We start from the raw sequence: 17,393 nt of genomic DNA, 5'->3' as shown, positions 1-17,393 counted from the left end.
ATTACACATAAGCGGTGTGCAAAACCCAGGACTGCCTCAGGTTAGCCATGACACATGGCCAGTATGCACAAACAAACATTTCGAAATTTACTTTCTTTCAAATTGGTTTACCTTCATAATTGATTGTCTTTGGTAGACTTCCCTTTGTTGTTGTTAAACAACAGCTAAGTACTGTTGAGTGTAGAACTCAATTTATAAAATTTGATCTTGACTAAGCTGTTACATTTAAAATTTTATTTTAAAGCCCTTGCACAGTAGTTTAATCAATTAAAACAAAGTTTAATAATGTCAAGTATGAACAAAATACAAATTGCCATGTTGGACAAATATTGTATCATTGTTTGAATAAATATCTTTATTTCTGTGCATCATAACAAATGTAAAAGAACAAATGTAAACATAAGGGTATGTGGTAGGATGTTTTGGTATTCAACATATATCTAAACTGCATGATAGTTTAAACAACCATCATGATATTTCAAAACAGAACTTACATTCACTTTATTGTCCAAATACTGGACAAAATAAAAGAAGTCAATTCTGGCTAAGGAATGTTTTCTCAATCCACTATAAAATCACATAACTTTATCATACTTTGTTAAGTAGACAATATTTTTAACTATATTAAAAATATATAGATGCATCTGCACCCAGAGCTAGGGGATGTTCTCACAGCCCTTGGACACAAAACCTGACTGCAGATCAGGTCTGCCAGTAGCACTCTCCCTCCTAAGTCCACAGCCCACAGGTAGGATCTCACTTTCTCTCTACTAACTATCCAAAGAGAGATCCACCGAAAGAGCACGGAGTTCAGGAACTGCATGTCAGGGCCCTTCCAGTCTTCATTTGCACCCAGAGCTAGGATTTTCATACAGCCCTCAGACACAAAAGCCTGTCCACAGAAAGCTGGTCTGCTAGGACCACTCTCACTAATAAGCCCTCAGCCCACAGGTGAGAACCTTACTCCCCGTTGACTGTCCCAGCACCTGAAGAGCACAAAAGGGCATGGGGACCTCAAGGGGACCAAGGATAGGACATTTCTGGTCTATATCTTCACACAGAAGAGGGACTGTCCCACAGCTCTCAGACACAAAAGCTTAGGCCAGAAAGCTGGTCTGCCAAGAATGTTCTCACTCCAAAGATCACAGTCTCTGAGGCTCATAGGCCCATGAGAAGGACAAGCAGAGAAAGAACTGGAAGAGCTTGAAGGGGCTCGAGACCCTATATATACAACAATGCCAAGCAACCAGAGCTTCCAGGGACTAAGCCACTCCTAAAGACTATACATGGACTGACCCTGGACTCTGACCTCATAGGTAGCAATGAATATCCTAGTAAGAGCACCAGTGGAAGGGGAAGCCCTGGGTCCTGCTAAGACTGAACCCCCAGTGAACTAGATTGTTGGGGGGAGGGCAACCAGGGGGGGGAGGATGGGGAGGGGAACACCCATAAAAAAGGGGAGGGGGAGGGGGATGTTTGCCCGGAAACCGGGAAAGGGAATAACACTCGAAATGTATATAAGAAATACTCAAGTTAATAAATAAATAAAAAAAAAAAAGAAGGACAAGCTCCAGTCAGAGACATCAGAGATAACCAGATAGCAGTAAGGAAAAAATGTCAAGTAATATATAAGGGCAGACCTAATAGAATTACACAAGACTTCTCTTCAGAGACTATGAAAGCCAGAAGATCTTGGGCTGATGTCATTCAGACCCTAAGAGAACACAAACTCCAGCCCAGGCTATCATATCCAGGAAAACTCTCAACATAAATGGTGAAACCAAGATATTCTATGATAAAACCAAATTTACATAATACTTTTCCACAAATCCAGTCCTACAAAGGACAATAGATGAAAAATTCCAGCACAAAGAGGGAAACTACACCCTAGAAAAAAGCAAGAAAGCAATCTTCTCTCAATGAGCTGAAAGAATATAGCCACACAAACATAATTTCACCTATAACAACAAAAATAACAGAAAGTAACAATCACTTTTGCTTATTATTTTATAATATCTTAACATCAGTTGGAGAGAGCATACAGTAGCAGCTTTACAGCACAACTAAAAGCTCTAGAACAAGAAAAGGCAAATACACCCAGGAGTAGTAGATGGCAGAAAATAATCAAAGTCAGGGTTGAAATTAACCAAGTAGAAACAAAAAGAACTATCCAAAGAATCAACAAAACAAGGAGCTGGTTCTTTGAGAAAATCAAGATAGATAAACCTTAACCAAACAAATCAGAGGACACAGAGACAGTATCTGAATTAACAAAACCAGAAATGAAAAGGGAGACATAACAATAGTATATGAGGAAATTTTAAAAAATCATCAAATCCTCCTAAAAAACATATTTTCAACAAAACTAGAAAAGCTGAGTGAAATGGACAATTTTCTAGACAGATACCAGGTACCAATGCTAAATCAGGAACAGATAAACCATCTAAACAACTCCACAACTCCTAAAGAAATAGAAGCAGTTATTAAATTGTCCCAATTTAACAAAGCCCAGGACCAGAAAGGCTTAGTGGAAAATTCTGTTTGACCTTCATAGAAGACGTAATACCAATACTGTCCAAACTATTCCACAAAATAGAAAGAGGAGGGACACTTCCCAATTTCTTTTATGAATCCACAATTATGCTTATATCTAAATCACACAAGGATCCAACAAAAAAAAGAGAACTTCAGACCAACTTCCCTTATAAATATTAACTCAAAAATACTCAATAAAATTCCCGCAAAGCAAATCAAAGAACAAATCAAAATGATCAGCCATCATGATCAAGTAGGCTTCATCCAGACATACAGGGATGGTTCAACATATATAGCATATCCTGGACAGATGTCATACAGACCCTAAGAGAACACACATGCTAGACCAGGCTACTATATCCAGCAAAACAAATCACCATAGAAGAAACCAAGATATTCCATGACAAAATAGAATTTACAAAATATCTATCCAGAAATCCAACCTTAAAAAGAATTGAGGGGAAACTCCAACATAAAGAGAAAAAGTACACCATAGAAAAAGAAACAAAGAATCTTCTTGCAACATACCCAATAGAAGATAGCCACACAAAAATAATTCTACTTCTAAGAACAAAAATAACAGGAAACAGTCACTATTCCTTAATATCTCTTAGCATCAGTGGATTCACTACCCCCCCCCAAAAAAATAGACTAACAGAATGGATACATAAACACAACTCAACATTTTGCTGCATACATGAAACATACCTCAGTGACATAGACAGATACTGCCTAAGCCTAAAAGGTTAGGAAAAAATATTCCAAGTAAATGGTATCAAAAAGCAAGATGGAGTAGCCATTCTAATATCAAATAAAATAGACTTTCAGCCAAATGTTTTCAAAAAAGATAAGGAAGGACACCTTATACTCATTAAATTAAAAAATCTACCAAGTTGAACTCTCAATTAAAACATGTAGGCTCCAAATGCAAGGGTACCCACATTCATAAAAGAAACTTTACTAGACCTCAAAACACACCTTGTACCACACAACAATAACAGTATCGTACTTCAACACACAACTCTTATCAATGGACAGATTGTGGAAAGAGAACCTAAATAAGTACAGTAAAACTAACAAAAGTTACAAACCAAATGGATTTAACACACACCTATAGATTATTTGAACTTGACACAAAAACATATATCTTCTCAGCACCTCATGATACCTTCTCAAAAACTGAACATATAATTGGTCAATAAATAAATAAATAAATAAATAAATAAATAAATAAATAAACAGGCCCTACTAATTGCAAGAAAATTGAAATAATCCCACGTCTTCTATAAGATCACCATGGACTAAGGCTGAACTTCAATAACACAAAAAAGAAAAAAAGGTAGAGAGCCCACATATACATGGAAGCTTAACAATGTTCTACTCAATGATAACTTGGTCAAGGAAGAGCTAATAATTAAAGACTATTTTAAAATTTAATGAAAATCAAGGCACAAAATACAAGAAAACCTATGAGATACAAGGAAAGCAGTGGTAAGAGGAAACCTCATAGCTCTGAGTGCCTCCAAAAAGAAATTGGAGAGAGCATACTCTAACAGCATGACAGAACACTTGAATGCTCTAGAGTAAAAAGGAGCAAATTCACCCAAGAGGAGTAGAGAGCAAGAAATAATCTCAGAGCTGAAATCATCCAAGTAGAAAGAAAAAGAACTACATAAAGAACCAACAAAAACAGGAGCTGATTCTTTAAGAATATCAACAAGATAGATAAAGCCTTAGACAGCCTAACCAGAGGACAGAGAGACAATACCTGAATTAACAAAATCAGAATTGAAAAGAAAGAAATAACAACAGAAACAGAGGAAATTCAAAATATTATCAGACACTACTTCAAATGACTATAATCAATGAAACTGGAAAATCTGGAAAAATGGACAAGTTTCTAGAAAGATTCCAGGACCCAAGGTTAAATCAGCATCAGATAAACCATATAAATTGTCCCATAACCCTTAAAGAAATAGAAGCAATCATTAAAAGTCTCCCAACCAAAAAAAGCCCAGGATGAGATAGGTTTAGTGCAAAATTCTATTAGACCTTCAAAGAAGACCTAATACTAATACACTTCAAACTATTCTGCAAAATAGAAAAAGAAGGAACACTACCCAATTTGTTCTTTGCAGACACAATTATGCTTATATCTAAACCACACAAAGGCCCTACAAAGAAAGAGAACTTCAGACCAATTTCTCTTATTAATATCAATGCAAAAATACTCAATAAAATTTGTGCATACCGGGTCAAAGAACAAAATTTAAACAGAGAACATTCTACAGCTGATAAACAACTTTAACAAAGTGGATGGTTATAAAATTAAATCAAACAAATTAGTAGCACTCCTCTACTCAAAAGATAAGCAAGCAGAGAAAGAAATTAGGGAAATGACACCCTCTGCAATAGTAACAAATAATATAAAATACTTGGAGTGACTTTAACCAAGCATGTGAAATATCTGTATGACAAGATCTTCAAGTCTTTGAAGAAAGAAATCGAAGAAAATCTAAGATGGAAAGATATTCCATGCTCAAGATTGGCAGGTTTAATATGTTAAAAAGGGCCATCTTACCAAAAGCAATCTACAGATTCAATGCAATCCCCATCAAAATTCTAACTCAATTCTTCTTAGAATTAGAAAGAACAATTTGCAGATACAGTTAGAAAAGCAAAAAACCCAGACATAGGAACTATTCTCAACTATATAAGAACTTCGGGTTGTGGGGGATTACCAACCCTGACCTCGATCTGTGTTGCAGAGCAATTCATGATAAAAACCACATGGTATTGGTAGAGAGACAGACAGGTAGATCAACGGAATAGAATGGAAGACCCAGAAATGAACCCACACAACAAAGGTCACTTGGTCTTTGAAAAAAAGGTGCTAAAAGTATACAATGGAAAAAGGACAGCATTTTCAACAACTGGTGGTGGTTCAACTGGCAGGTAGAAGAAAGAAAATTGACCCATTCTTATCACATTGTATAAAGCTCAAGTCAAAGTGGATCATGGGCCTTCACATAAAACCAGATACACTGAAACTAATAGAGGAAAAATGGGGGATAACCTCGAACACATGGGCACAGGGGAATTTTTCTTGAACAGAACACCGATGGCTTATGCTCTAAGTTCATCGATAGACAAATGGGATCTCATTAATTTGCAAAGGACACTGTCAATAGGACAAATGACAACCAAAAGAACAGATTGGGAAAGGATCTTTACAAATCCTACATTTGATAGAGAGCTAATATCTAATATATACAAAGAACTCAAGAGGTTAGAGTCCAGAGAATTAAATAATCCTATTAAAAATGTGGTACAGAACTAAACAAAGAATTCACAACTGAGGTGTGAATAGCTGAGAATCACCTAAAAAATGTTGAACATCCTTAGTCATCAAGGAAATGCAAATCAAAATAACCCTGAGATGTGACCTCAAACCTGTCAGAATGACTAACTTCAAAAATTCAGGTGACAGCAGATGCTGGCAAGGATGTGGAGAAAGAGGAACACTCCTCCATTGTTGGTTGGAGTGCTAGCTTGAGCAACTACTCTGGAAATCAGTCTGGCTATTCCTCAGAAAATTGGACATAGTACTGCTACCTAGGACTCAGCTATACCACCCTGGGCATACACCCCAAAATGCTCCAATATATAACAAGGACACATGCTCCATTATGTCCATAGCACTCATATTTATAATAGTTTGAAGCTGCGAAGAACCCAGATGTTGTTCCAAAAAGAAATGGATACAGAAATTGTGGTACATTTATACAATGGAGTACTACTCAGCTAACAAAAACAATGACTACATGAAATTTTTGGCAAGTAGATGGAATAAGAAATTATCATCCTGAGTGAGGTAACTCAGTCACAAAAGAATACACACGGTATGCACTCACTTATAAGTGGATATTAATCCAAAAGCTTGGAACACCTATGAAAAAATTAAAAGATCACATAAATTCCAAGATGAAGGAAGACTAAAGTCTGGATTTTTCATTTTTTTCTTAGAAGGGAGAACAAAATACTCGTGGGAGGAAATACAGGGATGAATAATGGAGCAGAGACTGAAGTAAGGGCACCCAGAAACTGCCCCACTTGGATATCCATTTCATATGCTGCCACCAAACCCATTCTCTGTTGCTGACACCAAGAATTGCTTGCTGACCAGAAATAGGTGTCTCCTGAGAGGCTCTACCAGAGCCCTGCTGATACAGATGCGTATGTTTGCAGCTAACCATTGGACTGAAGAAAGGGACCCCAAAGGAGGACTTAAAGAAACGCCTGAAAAGGCTTTGCAATATCATAGTAACAACAACAATATCAACTAACCAAACCCCACCAGAGCTCCCAGGGACTAAACCACCAACCATAAAGGGAACCATGGCTCAGCTACATATATAGAATAGGATGGCATTGTCCATCATCAACAGGAGTAAAAGTCCTTGGGAAGGCTTGTTTACACTATGTAGGGTAATGTCAGGAAGGTGACATTGGTGTGAGTGGGTGAGAATTGAAGAATCTACATAGAAGCAGGGGGATGTGGGATGGGGCATGAGAGGAGGAAAGAGGATAACATTTGAAATGTAAATACATAAAATATCCAAGAATGATAAAATTAAAAAGACTTAAAGAATAAGAAAATAAATACTTTGTGATATAGATGAGGCATGGCAAATATTGTACACAAAAGTTTTCTAGAAGTGCTATAGAGATGTTTCAGAAGTTAAATATTGCTGCTCTTCCATAGACAATATAAGAATGACTTATTTGCTCACATTTATAATTTTCCTGCTTCATAAACCTTCTAATATTTTTCTGAGACCTTAGTAGCAAATGACCATTATTTCTATATTTTAAATTTGTGTCTGCAGGTTAGATTCTACAATATCTTTTAATTTTGTCCTATATCCAAAATTGTTTCTCAGCACCACCATGGTGTTAAACAACAAAACTTAAAACCCAGTTCTTTAAATTACAATGCTCTCTTCTGAACTTTACCGGTAGAAGGAATACACCACACAAATGCCTACATTCAAGAAATATACCAGCATATATCTAAAAAATGAAATTTAACTTTAATAAAAGATGCTTCTAAAGACTTAGATAGGTAGATGCACTTTATAAATAAACTGAATATGAAATAAATGTATTTGCAGTGTTTTATTTTTGAAATTTTAAAATGTTTTTAGAGACTGTTACATAAACAAATATGCAACTAGAGCTAAGCTTGATAATCTGTTAGTTCTATTGTCTATATGCCCATAGTGAAAGAACAAAACTAATTCACACAAATTGTCCTCCGACCTCCGCATATATACTGAAACATACATACTTTTACATGTATAAGTAAACACGCACACAAACACATATTCAGGAAAGAGGACAGAGGAACAAAATCATTCAAATATGTGTCTGTATTAGTAAATGTCTTCTTCATTGATTATCACAGCTGTCATGTCAATATTTTTTTTCCATTTAGCTAAATGTTTCTTTGCCTAATTAGCTTTTATGATACCATACTTATAAAGATTTCTTTCAAGAAAAAGTCATGCTAAGAAAATTACATTAATATGAGTAGATATATTTGTCTCACTAACCCTGTTTTTTTTCTTTTATTGAAAATTCAGGATTTTTTGTAACTTTTCAAATTAATGCCCAAAAATAATTTTATATAGGATGAAAAAAACAGTTCATGAATTTGAAAGAGAAAGAGGAGTGTATTTGTTGGTTTGGAGGAATAAAATGGAGTGAGCGGGTTGTGTATTTATACTATCATCTCAAAAAATAAAATATATAATAAAAATGGAATCAAAAGCAAGAGAAAAGAAAAATATTTATGCAGTTTTCTCTATGTGGCAATTGGAAACTAAGTTCTTTTGGCAGTATGTTACTTAATCTCATCTGGTGTCTAAGGACTGTAAATGCTTCTGTTTCTTGGGTAAGACAAGTGGGAACCTGTCCCGCGCGCGACTTTTCGCCGGCAAGGAGCACGCGGACATTAGAAATCCTTGCTGTGACCACTTTATTAATCTTAGAAGAGGAAAAGCCACGCCGCGCCAACATGGTGCGCTTATAAAACCCTCGTGCAGCGCACCCACACCTGATTGGTTGTTACCCATGATCTCATAAGGCACGCCCCGGAGTAGGCAAAGACCTGGTACGAAGGCACTCTTGCATATGCGCACAGTTAACTACCTGAAAGGGGGGGCCGGCTGGCGCGGTGAAGGTTGGTGCCATCTTGTAATGGCGGAGTCTATCCTGACCTACCACGTGGGGCGCAGTGGAAGACAGCGCCATCTAGTGGTGGTGAACGTATTGTGGCCCTCTACATCTCACCCTTATAATTTATATAATTTTATAGCAGAAATGATCACCCTATCGCATGCAATGAGGAAACCTCAGCGATGTGCAAGGGCTGATCAAAGGAACACTGAGTCTCTCTCAATCCCAGTGCAATGGATCCACAGATCCATGGGGTGCAGGAGCAGAGAACTCAGATACAGAGAGTATCCCTCTCCTCCCAGTGCAATGGACCCACAGATCCATGGGGTGCAGGAGCAGGGAACTCAGATACAGAGTAAATCCTGAACAAGATAACCAAATTCCAGGTGAGGCCCTTTGTACAATGGCCACAAGAGCTTGAGTGATAACGGCCTTGTCACGTTACTGTTGAGATCTGAGTTTGTAAACCAACCATGGTTTGAATACTGATCCACAGCATAGGGCTGCATCAAACAGAGCCACTCCCGATAAGTAGTGGGCACCTCATATGGTCCTCTTCAGCTGTTACCACCAAGGACCGTGGTCAAGCTGCTCTTATAATAAAATTTTGAATTCCCAATTGTTAGTAACTACTCCAGAAAGTTCACCCACTGTACTTGTCTAACAATAGATTGGGGGAGAATAACTCCAGACACTGCAGACACAATGTCTGCAGCAGTAATGGCTGCTACAATAGCAGCGAAAGTGTCAAGGTCTTTTCCAGGACAGTTCAGGATCAGTCATTCTTCTCTGGAACAACCAGCAAACAATGGAACCATTTCTGAGATCTGTATAACCAGGACAGAGTTCTCCAGTCACTGTAGCTTTACACAGGTGGCTTTCTGTGAAGCTACAGTCTGTAAAATGACAACACCAGTTACCAGTTAAGGCAGCAAGAGTCACCAGGGAAATGAAAGGACAGGGGTAACAGCTGGAGTCCAGTCTTCTCCAGGAAGCAGCAGTGTACAGAGTCTGAGTGTAGGCCACAATGGGACGGGAACACACACAGCGGTAACACTGACTGCAGCAACGGCAAAATCTCTGTGATGACAAAGGATGAAGGGGCATCTTCTATCTTCCTCTCAGGGCAGAGGAATGACTCCAGGGACCCGAACCACGAGAGCTGAATCTTCATGCTCCCAGGATCAGCATGTCTCACCAGACACTCAGGCAGCTGGCACACTCCTGCAGCATCCTGTAGAAAAAAAACAAACATTCCCTCTTCCCCATATAAAATATCTGGACAGGAACATGTCAATAAGTGGATCTCTCTATTTCACCTAGGCAGGAGTATGCCTAGTTGTAGGGTGCCATAAACTTTGGCATCCATAATTTTAAAATTGAAATAAAAGGAGCATTATTTAGCATACAGGGATAACTCCCCCTTTTTATTTATTAAGATATAGTAAAGATATTATTTATTAAGGTAAGTCCTCGAGGATTAAGTTGAGGACACTGAGCACTTGTATTTATAAATTGACTTGTATACCAAATTATTGTCTCTAGCATAATTGTATTGAATATATAAAGAATGAGATTTTTTTTTCACTAATTGTTCTTATGTAAGGCCTATAATCTCTCTGGAATCTTGTCCTCCCTTGTTAAGGAGCCCAGGCAATCCAGTTTGAGTTTTTAAATGTCCTATAAAGGAACAGTATATAGTGCTCTTAACCACTAAGCCTTTTTTCTAGCACCTCACAAACTTTATTTACCTAAACATAAGCATTAATTAGAAATGTCAAATCTTGTAAATATTGTCCAGATTCAGTCTTACTAGAAATCTCTGAGCTGGCAGGGTGAGGCTGGGAGTTGAAAGTAAACAAATGGAGTCTTCCTCTTTTCGTGAGGGTGTGTTATCAACTCCATTACCATTTTCAAAGAGCTGGGTCTATGGTTTTGTTTGGTTGTCTGAGCCAGAGCACTGAAAGGACAGTGAGTTGTCAGACAATTCACACTGAAATCACTCTGATTTTAAGTAGAAAACCTGCCTCTAATATAGCATTAAGTAATTGTATAATTTGAGGGCTAGTAGTATCTAAAAAGGGAAACTTTTTAATCAACTGTAAACCATAAGCCATACATTGGCTATCAGTATATGACTTAAAAGCTTGTTTTTTTTTTTTTTTTAAACAGTGGCTACAGCACGTAATTTAATAATCTGTGCTAAAGCAGGGGAAACTGAAGAGAATAAACAAGTGATCCAATCATATGTAGCCTTTTCATTAGATGAACCACCTATAAATATAGTAAGCTCATTTCCTATGGGTTGCATGCACAAATTTATAGGAACTACAAAAGCATGCAAAGAGTAAAATTATCAATTTTGTCTGAGATTTGTATATGTGATAGGCCAAATATCAGTATTTTGTAATAACCAATTTAATTGTTGTTGAATAAGATATGTTTTACCAGGTTTCTTTTTTAAAATACTTCCATGACTCTAGTCTATAATTCTGTATTAACACAACTGAAGCTTTATCTCCAATGAGGATAACAAAGGAAGGCTTAAGTCCTCTGGTAAGGTGAGATATTTAGTCAATTAACATATCCTTAGAAGCTTAAAATTAGCTTCAAATATTCTTTTCTGGAGTAGTGTAACAGCTACTCCCCAAATATTAAAATAAAGCTCATTTTGAGAGCAAAGGTTTGTAGTAAAAATTTTCATATACACTTAAAGATTAAAGTTCTAACTTCTTACATTGAAGAAGCGACAAAATTACATAATATAAGGCTATTAGCCATTCTTTAGTAAAAATTTTAATGATATCACTTTATGGGCTCTCAAAAATTATAAGCAAGCTCACGAAATGAAAATTCACAATTGTTATGATGAAAACAAATTGTATAAAATCAATCCTCTAAATCTGTCTTGAAATGGCAGTTGGAGTAAGGAAACTGGCTGTAATGCTCTCACGAGTTCTAAAACCTCATCAATCCTTTATAAATCCTGTAACAATCTCTACCTGTTTGATTTTTCCTTAATTAAAAATAAGTTTGAGTTAGTCAATGTAACACTGGCAATCCTAGATCACAATCTTTAAGTTCTCTTTGTAACACCAGAACACAGCCACGAGGTCACCTGAATTCTGAGTAAGTGACTAGGCAGCTGTTCTCTGGGCAGTGGAAATTAGCATTAGAATACAGATAACTTCAGGGCAAGCCACAACTTTGGAAAGCAAAACTCAACCTCCAACAAACAATCTATTCTCCAAGGCACCCCAGGTCTATCTATTATGTTACATAGTTTGACTGTCAATTCTTACATTTGGACGCACAATTATTCATTTGTTCCTTTTTGAAACGAGTTAAAACCAAGTCAAGGTGTGCACGACCGGCAGATAAAGTTTTTACCATTTTTTCTTTTGAACATGAAACATAAAACTTTTAGACAACGAGAAACAAAAACCACAGACATACACTGACAGAGATGGGGACATCCTGGTGCACCAGAGACAAACAATAGACAAAGAGGGGAAAAAGCCAGATGGTGTTCACGGCGACTATCCACTCGAGTGGAGCTGATATGGGCGATGGATTGTCTCAATTCCTGGCCTAGTCCACCAACGTGTTGAAACCCAATTTCTGTAAGATACTGAGAGATATTATCTGAGCAGTACGATCGACATTCGCCAATGGTATGGAAGTGAAACACAGCCCTGAGTTTTTTACTCACAACCCAATTACATTAACTCTATCAGGCTGTGCACGGGCACTGAGATGTCCTTTTGTTTGATTCTCCTGAATAAATTTTCAGGCGGTCTGCCTCTATCAAATCTGATCAGTATGACTCTGTAAAGCTGTCTCATCAGCGCCCGGACGCCACGGCGTCCCCAGAGCCGGCGCGGGAGCTTAATGACACCTTTCATAAGCACTAAGACAAAGTTTTTCTCCCAAAATACTGTTTTTACCTCCTCCCTTCTCACTCGGGGCATTCTTTCCCCAATTTTTCACCCCTGGCGGTGGTAAGACCACAGGGGGGCCTGGTGCTTGAGATCGATCAGTTCGTTGCAACTTTTCACTATCCTCTGTTTCTGACGATTTTCGCCCTTCCCCCAACACTCTCCGCTTTGGTTTTACAGTTGGGCAGTTCCCACGCGACCTCTGACGCCGTTTGGCGGTAGCTAGAAACTCAAAGGTCAATAGAAACAACTCGAGGGTTGCCAGAGCAACCATAGCGGCACCTGCCGCGTCCAGCAGGGGACTGAGCTGGAGCAGATCAGGGCTAAACATTGTCTCTCAGAGTTCTTTTTACCTGTATTCCACAGCTTCTGGATTTCTTCCGTGAAACGGAGGCTTCCTCTTGGCACCGGCGATGATGTAGCTTTCTGTGTCCCGGATTCTCGGCACCAAATGTCCCGCGCGCGACTTTTCGCCGGCAAGGAGCACGAGGACATTAGAAATCCTTGCTGTGACCACTTTATTAATCTTAGAAGAGGAAAAGCCACGCCGCGCCAACATGGTGCGCTTATAAAACCCTCGTGCAGCGCACCCACACCTGATTGGTTGTTACCCATGATCTCATAAGGCACGCCCCAGAGTGGGCAAAGACCTGGCACGAAGGCACTCTTGCACATGCGCACAGTTAACTACCTGAAAGGGGGGGCCGGCTGGCGCAGCAAAGGTTGGTGCCATCTTGTAATGGCGGAGTCTATCCTGACCTACCACGTGGGGCGCAGTGGAAGACAGCGCCATCTAGTGGTGGTGAACGTATTGCGGCCCTCTACAGGAACCCCTAGCTTATGCCTGTCCATCAATAGCATGTCTCTCTCTTGCTATGAATGACTTGATTCTGAAGGCTTTGCCTGAAATGACAAATAAGTATGAGGCAGTTACTTTAAGCAAAATCAAATTTCTGAAGGACACCATGAATTGATATCCTCTCAAGCTTTCCGTAATTGAAACTATAGCATGAGCACTGTGTATTCACATTTTCTTATTTGACTTGCACACCCTCTTTGAAACATGCCATTTCCCAAGAAACAATGGCCCAGAGATACAGCTGTTATTATATAATTCTGCCCCAATGTATTCATTAGGCATGTCTCTTTTCCTAGAAATCTTATTATTAATATTGCTGCCAACCAGGAACACAGGAGCCAGGCTCCAGAAAGAGACATCCAGGCCAATGAACACCAGAGACAGCTCTATGGCAAGAGGCAAGTACAAGAACATCGACAACAGAAACCAATATGTTTTAGTCCTATGAGAATCCAGTTCTCTCACCACAGCCATCCCTGAATACCCCCAACACACCTGAAAACCTGATCTAAAATCCCATATCATGAAGGTAATAAAGAACTTTAAGGAGAATATAAATATCTCACTTAAAGATATACTGGAAAACACAGATGCACAGGTAAAGGAACTGAACAAAAATGGTTCAAGACCTAAAAATTGAAGTAGAAACAATAAAGAAATCACAAATGGAGGCAAACCTGAAAATAGAAAACCTAGCAAATAAATCAGGAACTACAGATACAAGCATCATTAAAAGAATACAAGAGATAAAAGACAGAATCACAGGCTTATAAGATACCATAGATGATTTTGACAAAACAGTTAAAGAAAATGCAAAGCATAAAAATCTCCTACCTCAAAACATCCAGGAAATCAGGACATGATGAAAAGTCCGAACCTAAGAAAAATAGTAATTAAACAGAGAAAAGATTCCCAACCTAGAGGACCAGAAAACATGTTCAACAAAATCATAGAAGAAAACTTCCCAAAACTAAAGAAAGAGATAGCCATAAATGCACAATGACCCTATAGAACACCAAACAGATTGGACTAGAAAAGAAAATACTCCATTCACATAATAATCAAAAAACTAAGTGCACAGAAAAAAGAAAGCATTTTAAAAGTGGTAAGGTAAAAAGTCAAATAATATATAATCTCAAACCTACCAGAATTATACCCAACTTCTCAACAGAAAACTTAAAAGCCAGAAGTTCCTGGGCAGATGTCATGCAGACCCTAAGAGCACACAAACGCCGGCCCAGGCTATGATACACTGCAAAATTCTCAATCATCATACATGGTAAAAATTAAATATTCCATGACAAAACTAAATTTAAACAGTATCTATTTACCAATCAAGCACTACAGAGAATTCTAGAAGGAAAACTCCAACATAAGGAGGGTATATATACCAAAGAAAAAGCAAGGGAATAAACATCTCACAGCAAACCCAAAAGGAGAGAATCACACACATAATTCCACCTCAAACAAAAAACATAACATTAGCTGACAATTACCTGTGTTTAATATCTATCAATATCAATGGATTCAATTTCCAAGTAAAAAGACATAAGCTAACAGGGTGGATATGCAAGCAGGATCCAACATTTTGCTGCATACAAGAAATACAATTCAGTGACAAAATAGACCTCAGAATAAAAGGCTGGAAAGCATTGTTGAAAGAAATGGTGCCAAGAAACAAGTTGGAATAGCCACTCTAATGTTCAATAAATAAACTTTCAATTAAATGTTATTAAAAGAGATGGAGGACACTTCATACATCAAAAGAAAAATCCACCAGTAGGAAGTCTCAATTTTGAATATCTATGCTCCAAGTGTAAGGGCATCCACATTCATAAAAGAAACTTTACTAAAGCTCAAAGCACATCTGAACCACACACAATAATAGGGATAGATGTCAACACATAGCGCTCACCAATAGATGGTTCATTGAAACAGAGATATAGTGATGCATACCCATGGAAACAGTACAACTCTGTACTGGATGATAAAGTTGTCAGGGAAGAAATAAATAAATTAAAAATTTCTAGAATTCATTGAAATAGAAGGCACAGCATACCCAAATTAATGAGACATAATGAAAACAATGTTAAGAGGAAATTTTCACAGCAGTAAGTGCCCTCATAAAGAAATCTTAGAGATCCTTCACTACCAACTTAACAGCATAACTAGCTCTAGAACAAAAAGAAGCAAACATACCCATGAGTAGATGGCAGGAAAAAAATCAAATTAAGGGTGGAAATCAACCAATTAGAAACAAAGAGAACTATACAGAGAATGAATGAAATCAAAAGCTGGTTCTTTGAGAAAATCAACAGTATAGATAATCCCTTAAGAAAACTAACTGAAATACATGGAGATAGCATCCAAATTAACAAAATCAGAAACGAAAACAGAGACATAACAGGAATTGAGAAAATTAAAAAAATCAGATTTTACTAACAAAACTGGAAACTCTAGATGAAATGGTTGATTTTCTTGACAGATACCAGGTACCAACATTAAGTCAAGAGCAGGTAAACTATCTAAACAGTCCCATAACTCCTAAGGAAATAGAATCAGCCTTTAAAATCCTTCTAAAATAGACCAAGGGTCAGATGGCTTTAGTGTTGAATTCTACCAGACAATCAATGAAGAGATAAAACCAATACTCCTCAAACTATTCCATAAAATACAAATAGAAAGAGCACTACCTAATTGATTGTATGAAGTCACTGTTACTGTGATACTTAAATCACACAGAGCCCCCAAAAAGAAAGAGGACAGTTTTGTTTATAAATATCAATGCAAAACTACACAAGAAAATTCTTCCAAACACACTACATAGACAAACTAAAAAAAAATCACATAATGATCACATTAGATACTGAAAATGCATTTGACTAAATAAAAGACCCCTTCATGTTAAATTATTGAGTAAATCAGCCCCATACCTAAATGCAATAAAAGCAATATACAGCAAACCAGTAGCAAATACCAAATTAAATAGAGAGCTCTGTGAAACAATAGGAACAAGAGAAGGCTGTCCACTCTGTTAAGAACTACTCAATATAGTCCTTGATGTTCTAGCTAGAAAAATAAGACAACAAAAGGAGATTAGGGGTTTACAAATTGGCAAGGAAGAAATCAAGATATCACTATTTGTGAATAATATGATTATATACCTAAGTGAACCCAAATAATTCTATGAGAGAACTTCTACAGCTTATAAACAACTACAAAGTGGCTGAATATAGAATTAAGTCAAAAAAATAGCTTTCTTTTTTATAAATGTTAAATGGCCTGAGAAAGAAAATAAGGAAAAAACACCCTTCCCAATAGACACAAATAATATATCTTGGTGTAGCTCTAACCAAAAAAGCAAGCGATCTGTATGACAAGAACTTCTAGACTCTAAAGAAAGAAATTAGAGAAGACTGGAAAATATGGAAAGATTCCCCATACTCCCGAATTGCTAGGATTAACACAGTAAAAAGGAAATCTTATCAAAAGCAATCTACAGATTCAATGCAATCTCCTTCAAAATTACAACTCAACTCTTCACAAACATGGAAAGAGCAATTTTCAATTTCATATGGGAAAACCAAAGCTCAGGATAGTGAAAACAATTCTCAAAAATAAAATAACTTCTATTGAAAGCACCCTCCCTGACCTCAAAGTATACTACAGAGCAATAGTGATAAAAATCACCTGGTATTAGTACAAAGACAGATGGGTCAATCAATGGAATATAGAGTTGAAGACCGAGAATTAAATCCACACACTTATGGATCCTTGATCATTGATAAAGAAGCCAAAAATCATACATGGATAAAAGAAAT

The 17,393-nt window shown here is 37.4% G+C and overlaps 1 long non-coding RNA gene across 1 annotated transcript in view; it reads left to right on the top strand.

Moving 5' to 3' along the window:
• LOC134480370 (uncharacterized) overlaps positions 1–11,313 on the top strand; it is a 96,298-nt gene extending 84,985 nt beyond the window's left edge. Inside the window, exon 3 of the long non-coding RNA XR_010054784.1 lies at positions 6,562–11,313. This is a non-coding gene — a long non-coding RNA (uncharacterized LOC134480370). The remainder of the gene's footprint in view (positions 1–6,561) is intronic.
• The last annotated feature ends 6,080 nt before the right edge of the window (positions 11,314–17,393 follow it).

This window comes from Rattus norvegicus, chromosome 9, assembly GCF_036323735.1.
Source record: "Rattus norvegicus strain BN/NHsdMcwi chromosome 9, GRCr8, whole genome shotgun sequence".
Lineage (NCBI taxonomy): Eukaryota > Metazoa > Chordata > Mammalia > Rodentia > Muridae > Rattus > Rattus norvegicus.
The sequence above is the reverse complement of the archived record's forward strand: the minus strand, read 5'-3'. Positions and strand labels throughout refer to the sequence as shown.